Genomic DNA, 6,350 nt, shown 5'->3' with positions numbered 1-6,350 from the left:
CACTGGTGTCAAAGTGAGAGAGTGAGGGGGGAAGAGAAGGAGGGGTGACTGTGGTAAGAGAGGAGAGAGAGAGCGAGAGGGAGGGAGGGAGATAAAAGAGACCAAACTGTCCTTTTGAAGTATATGAGTACAGCTGGAGACAGCGATAACATTAATGAAAAAAAAAATAGGATTCAGTTCTTTTGGATGTGTCTCCAGTAGTCTATTCATTACAAATCCAACTTTGAAAGGCCTAAATCCAAAATTTCCTTAGATATAGGCTACAGATAGTGACCATTTGAACCCACTGAAGTGCTCACACACACCGTTGTGTGTTGTGTCCTTCAAGCCGACAGGGTCAGGACACACTCTGGGGAGAGGAGCACTTGAGATAGTAGGTGCTAGGGTGGGTGTGAAAACATGTCAATAAAAAAGGAGGGGAAAAAAACACCTTATCTCCCTTTTATTAAAAAACAAACAAAAAACAGCCATTGCTGTGAATAAAAATAAGGACTTGGTGTTTTGCAACCATCTCCATCCCAAATGATTTTCCCCTCTCCTTCGTTTTAAGTGGCCTTATAACAGACATGGGCGCTCAAGTATCTAGAATAGCTGAACACTGTGGGGGTTTACAATTAATGTGGTTTAATGATAGGAAGACAAAGCGAGTTAGAGGTAAAGCGGTCTAACATTTGACTTTTTATTCTAAAAACCAAAGCCAGGCTGCCTTGTCTATCTGGTCCTTTCACTTTCATGCATTTATGTTCTTCTTAAAATCAATATAGAACTCATGAAGTCAAACATGCTTCTCCTTTTCAATTTTTAATGTGAACATTTTCCATTTGAAAAGAAAAAAAACATACAGCCAAACATGTTTTCATCAAACAAATGCATGTGATACCAGCTGTATTGAGGTCCTTACTGGTAAATTCACATTCACACACAAATTAACAGTGGATGAGTCAGAGTGTAATGTTGTTTGCAGTGCAACAGGGGGCAATGCTAAGTAACCATGGATTTCCAGTGGACATAATGAGCTCACTAACATGGCAGTGGATGGTGACGGGATAAAAGGTTGTTTTTATATTTCAATCTTTATTGTCCTACATAGATATAAAGTCCAACTTGCTTCATATCCATCAGATAAGCGGTTCCTTCAGTAATCAGGGCAGTTCAATTTAGACTGTGTCCTTCTGGCAAAAAACCACAATGCTATTTCAATAACAATTTAATCAGGTCACAATATCACATACCTGAGGCATTCTGAAATAAATTATAATTCTATTTTAGCCTCTCAATATAGAGGAAAAGTATGTTAAATAACACAATAACTAGGACCAATAAATATATCAAACGACCTGACAGGCAAATAGGTCAGGGAGACATTTGTATTTAGACAATGTCCAAGTAAAGGAAAAAAAAAAACTCCATCTGGTCTGGCAATATGAACAATGGCTATGTCTGGTGCACTGGCAGTGTCTTCCCCTCTTCTGCCCCATCATTGACCCGATAGATCCAACGGCCCAGAAGGCAGGAAATGTGATTAGGAGCAGACAGCACAGCTCCAATCAGGCTTCTTCTCTGTCACAGTCAGCAGGTGCTTTAGGACAGAGCAGAACACAGCACAGGATGGCATGAAGCCCGAAACGTTTGATTACCAATTGGATTACATCCGACTGATACACAACCCTTTTTTAAATCACCCCATGGATGCAAGCTTCAGTCAGAGCTGGTTTTACTGTTTCATATTAATTCAGGCTATATCTATTAATCAAATTTCCTCTCCTCTATATCCCAAATTGCCAGACCAGATGAATGTGAAAAAAACAACAAGCAGCTTCTTGTGAAGTCCTGCCGTGTTGGACATATCAAAAAGAGTCAAATTAAAATGGAATCGCTTCATGCCAAATGATTTATTATTTACTATTCTGCTCAGAATAATAATGCCATAATAAAATGTAAATGTAAAAATGAAATTTAAAAGAGAAAAAGTGGCAAATTCAACAAAAAGTCGAAATTGAGAAACAAAAGAAAAGATAAAACGAATTACTCAATTTAAAAGTTCAATTTAAAAAGTTAAAGACGGTTTGCTTTTTTCCCATTTCTTTTTCCGTTTCCAGTTGCCATTTTCAATTTGCAAATCGACACTGCAGGAGGGATGGTTAAGAGAGGGTACAGTGTCACGTCGCAGACAACAGGGGGAGCCACTAGTTGCGAAGGTGCAAGGGCTTGCAGTTAAAGGAAAAATCCACCCTTGGATACTCTTACACTTATATATCATCAATGTGTGAGGTTCAATATATTCCAGGAGTTATTTTGTGATGAAGTGTTGTAATTTATTTTTTTGGTGTACGCTCTTTGCCTCAACCTGCCTCGTCTACATCTTCGTCAGTTATTGATTTCCTACATTTCCCAGAATGCCTTAGTTTCAACAACTACAACAGCAATTACTAGAGAGCGGGCATGAAATTGATTAATTCAGCTGTGTGTTGTAGGCTACATGTAGGTAGAGAGGGCAAGAGTTGCTCCCCTACTCAAAATACAACATATCTTATGGCTGCGTTGCAATATGGTCTATATTGTTAGTGGAAATTGGTCTCTCTGCCTCTTCTTTAATAGATTTCTCCTTGTATGGTTGTTGAACGTCGTGCAAAATGGTTTTTCTACAAAGAAGGCCTTGCTCTTTGATTCTGAAAGACTGACACCAAAACCTGACATTTACTGCTGATGTTTTAGATGGTTGAAAAAAATTCTGCTATTAAACTCCATTGTAGCTACACTGGAAATATCATGATGTCATGCCATGTCATCATCAGATACATGGCAACAGATCAAGAAAAATACACCTCCAAACAACAAAAGAATTCCAAGGTACCAGTAGCTGTTTTAATAGTGTCGAAGTGTTTTAGCCCTATAAACCCCCCACCAGTGGTGGAAGAAGTATTCAGATCTTTGACTTAAGTAAAAGTAGCAATACCACAGTTTAAAAATACTTTGTTACAAGTAAAAGTCCTGCATTCAAAATCTTACTTAAGTCAAAGTACAAAAGTATTAGCATCAAAATATACTTAAAGTAGCAAAAGTAAAAGTCGACATTATGCAGAATGACCCATTTCAGAATCATATATATAATGTTATTGGACTATAATTATTGATGCATTAATGTGTTCATCACTTTAATGTTGCAGCTGGTAAAGGTGGAGCTAATTTTAATTACTTTATATACTGCTGGGTAGCTTAACCTATAAAAATATATCATAATTTATTAGTTGATTTATAATTTGTATTAATAATCTAAATCTGCAAAGTAACTAGTAACTAAAGCTGTCAAATAAATGTAGTGGAGTAAAAAGTACAATATTTCCTTCTGAAATGTAGTGGAGTAGAAGTATAAAGTAGTATAAAATGGAAATACTCAAGTAAAGTGCAAGTACCTCTAAATTGTACTTAAGTACAGTACTTGAATAAATGTACTTAGTTACATTCCACCACTGGCCCCCACAGATATATTATGGTAATGTTGTACTATGGGGCAGTAAAAATCGTACTAATTGCCCCTTTAAGTTTGACTGTTGATCCTCCATAGTTGGATGGCCTTCTTGGAGAGGATGGCGCTGAAACATGTTACATAAGAGACTCATTAGAATGTAATATACTGTATTATAAAGGGTCTTTGGTAATGGCCCAAATGATTAGTGTAGTGGTGTGAAACTGTTCTTTCCCAGTTTCCACCCACTCTTTGTGTGGGAGTGTTTCACAATACATTTCAAACTATTCAGAGTCATAATGTGAAACTACTTTTGATTGCTTACTTTTCACCATTAACACCCAATAACTACATTGCCAGTGATAGAGAGAGTGTGTGTGTCTGTCTGTGTGTCCTTGCGTAATCCATGTCTGTGTGAGACGGGAAACGCTGCTAGAAATCTAAGTACAGTATCTGGACGTGACTCTTGCTCTGAATGTATTTTCCATTACACGTTCCATGACTGGAGTGGGCGGCCTGCTTCACATTCACTATGTCTGTGACGCTGTGTTTACACTAGCAAGGCTTTTACGACCGGTCAAATTTGGCGTTTTGACCACCTCTTTGGTCCTGTATGACCTACAGGAGCCTTTCAGTGACCTAGTTTTCCATAGATAGGTGATTCTTTATGAGCAGAGCCCCTCCCCCTTTACAGGCCTTGTGTAGTGGGGAGTGTCCTCCTATGGCCCGCAGCTCTGAGCGCTGGCTGACACACAAAATGTTGCACAACTCTCATAAATTAAATCCCTTTCAAGACGGTTAAGACGCCTTGACTGTGGACTTAGATATGAGTTCAACTATGACGCCTGTGTTTTTTTCCTCTATCCTTTAGACCTGGACCAGTAGACTCCAGTAAAACCTGTTGGAAGAACATAACATGCCATGATATTCAGGACACATGTCACTTAAAGAAGAAGAGGGGAAAAGAACTAGTTACAACCACATTAGTTACGGTACTTGAGTAGATTTTTTTTTTAAAACTACTTTCTGAGGATGTTTAAATATCTGTACTTTTCCCACTACTTGAGCATTTTCTGTAAATAACTTGATATAGGAAGAAAGAAGAAAGAGTAACAACATCAGGCATTTAGCCAGCAGTAAAACAGTCTGTGTGACCTTTATCTCCCATAAGTGATATTTTTAGTCTGTTAACATCAGCTACAATGAAACTATCCACAAATCTTGGGCTAACAACCCAATTTTGGTGTGTCCACAAAATATTAAGTAGCAGTATTAAGTAGTTCTTCACTATTTTTTTGTGAGTAACTCTTTTACTTGAATAATTTTGTAGCCGACTACCTTACCCTGACTTTGACTCTGAGTTTGACTCTTTCAAATGGGAGAAAATGGAACATTGTAGTTTGCAAGTTTTGCAAGCCAAATATACCATATATGAACTAGCTGTTTCCCGAGCAGTGACCTGAAGTTTTACTCTCCCTTCCATAGCAGTTTAAAGTGAGGATAGGTTTCCTTCTGCCTCTTGAAATACAGAAAGGCCCCGGCAGACAGTCTGCCAAGAGCCTCATATGGCACAGAGAAATATGTGATTGCCCAGGACAAATCAGACAGAGAGGGTAATGGGTCGGCCATATCAGAGAGAAAGCAGCACATTGACACTTAGCAACATCATAGCATGGAGTAGTTTACTGCTCCTGTGTGTTTTTTTACTTAGGCCTTTAAACTTACGTAATATGCTGTGTCCACTCTGGCAGACTTGACCGGTGCAAATCAGGTCAGGGTCATTTATCACTCAGAGAGAGAACAGAGTGAATGACAAAGTGGTTTGAATAGTGGACTCACATTTTGCCAATGGCAACGTGTCCCAGAGAAGTTATATTTGCAAATCTAAAATGCTGTGTTCCAACCACAGTGACCCAGGTGGGGATGGGGTGTTTTGGTTGAGAACAGAATAAAAAGTTTTCTCTGTCTTCACATGGAAAGGTGCTCAAAGCACACCTGAATTTATCACACTGGTCAATTTATACTTATATCAAAGGAGCAGGAAAATTGGCTAATTTTAAACTTTTTGCCCTGAAATTTTTATTTGCAAAACTAACATGGGCCTAGCCACAAGAGTCTATGGACAAAAGGGACTTGTTTTGTTTTCCCAGTTCACAAAACAGGATCACTGTAGATGTCCTCCACCAAGTTGATGATTTTCACACAGAGCAGCTGTCTAAACTTTGGCCTTTCTCCTCGGCTGACTGCCTGCTGACTGTAGGGTGAATTATCTCGCAGGTTCAAACCAAAGTAATGACCTAAGGCGCTAAACAGGAAACTCACTGGAATACCACCAAGGAGAGAAAGAGAGGGCAAAAGAAAAAAACAAAACCATCCAAATGACCAAAAAAGCATATTGTGCTGAATAGAGTAGGACCCATTCCCATTCACTACTGTTCCACAAATTGGTAATTTAAGACACCATCATAAATTACTTGAGTTTCACTAAAATTGTCAAGGTTTTGTTTTGTCAAGAAGACAGGTGGGGGATGGGCTGTGGGGATCTTAGCAGGCAAAGAACTGCTGTGTTTCTTCGACCGGTTAAGACCTCTCCAGCCTGTTGCAGCTGTTTCAACCCATTAAAGACCTAGCTTGCCTAAAAAGGAACCGTGGCAGTTGTAAAACAAATCTGATATTCCCTGTATGATTAAACATATATATTAACTCCAATCTAATTTGTGGAATTGCACACCTCTTGAGTTTGAATGGGGTGCTGAGATTACATAACGTTAAACTATGTCTATCGGTCATCCAAAGCCTTTAAACGATACTGTATATAACGGCAGATATGCGATCTATACACAGTGGTTTATAAATTGAATGTTTTCGTGATGAAATTGGGTTG

Source organism: Centroberyx affinis, unplaced genomic scaffold, assembly GCF_046629955.1.
Source record: "Centroberyx affinis isolate AG114_WGS23_722 - 3 ecotype Tasmania unplaced genomic scaffold, CSIRO-AGI_Caff_v1 ptg001394l_1, whole genome shotgun sequence".
In the NCBI taxonomy this organism is placed as follows: domain Eukaryota; kingdom Metazoa; phylum Chordata; class Actinopteri; order Beryciformes; family Berycidae; genus Centroberyx; species Centroberyx affinis.
Note: the sequence above shows the minus strand (reverse complement) of the source record.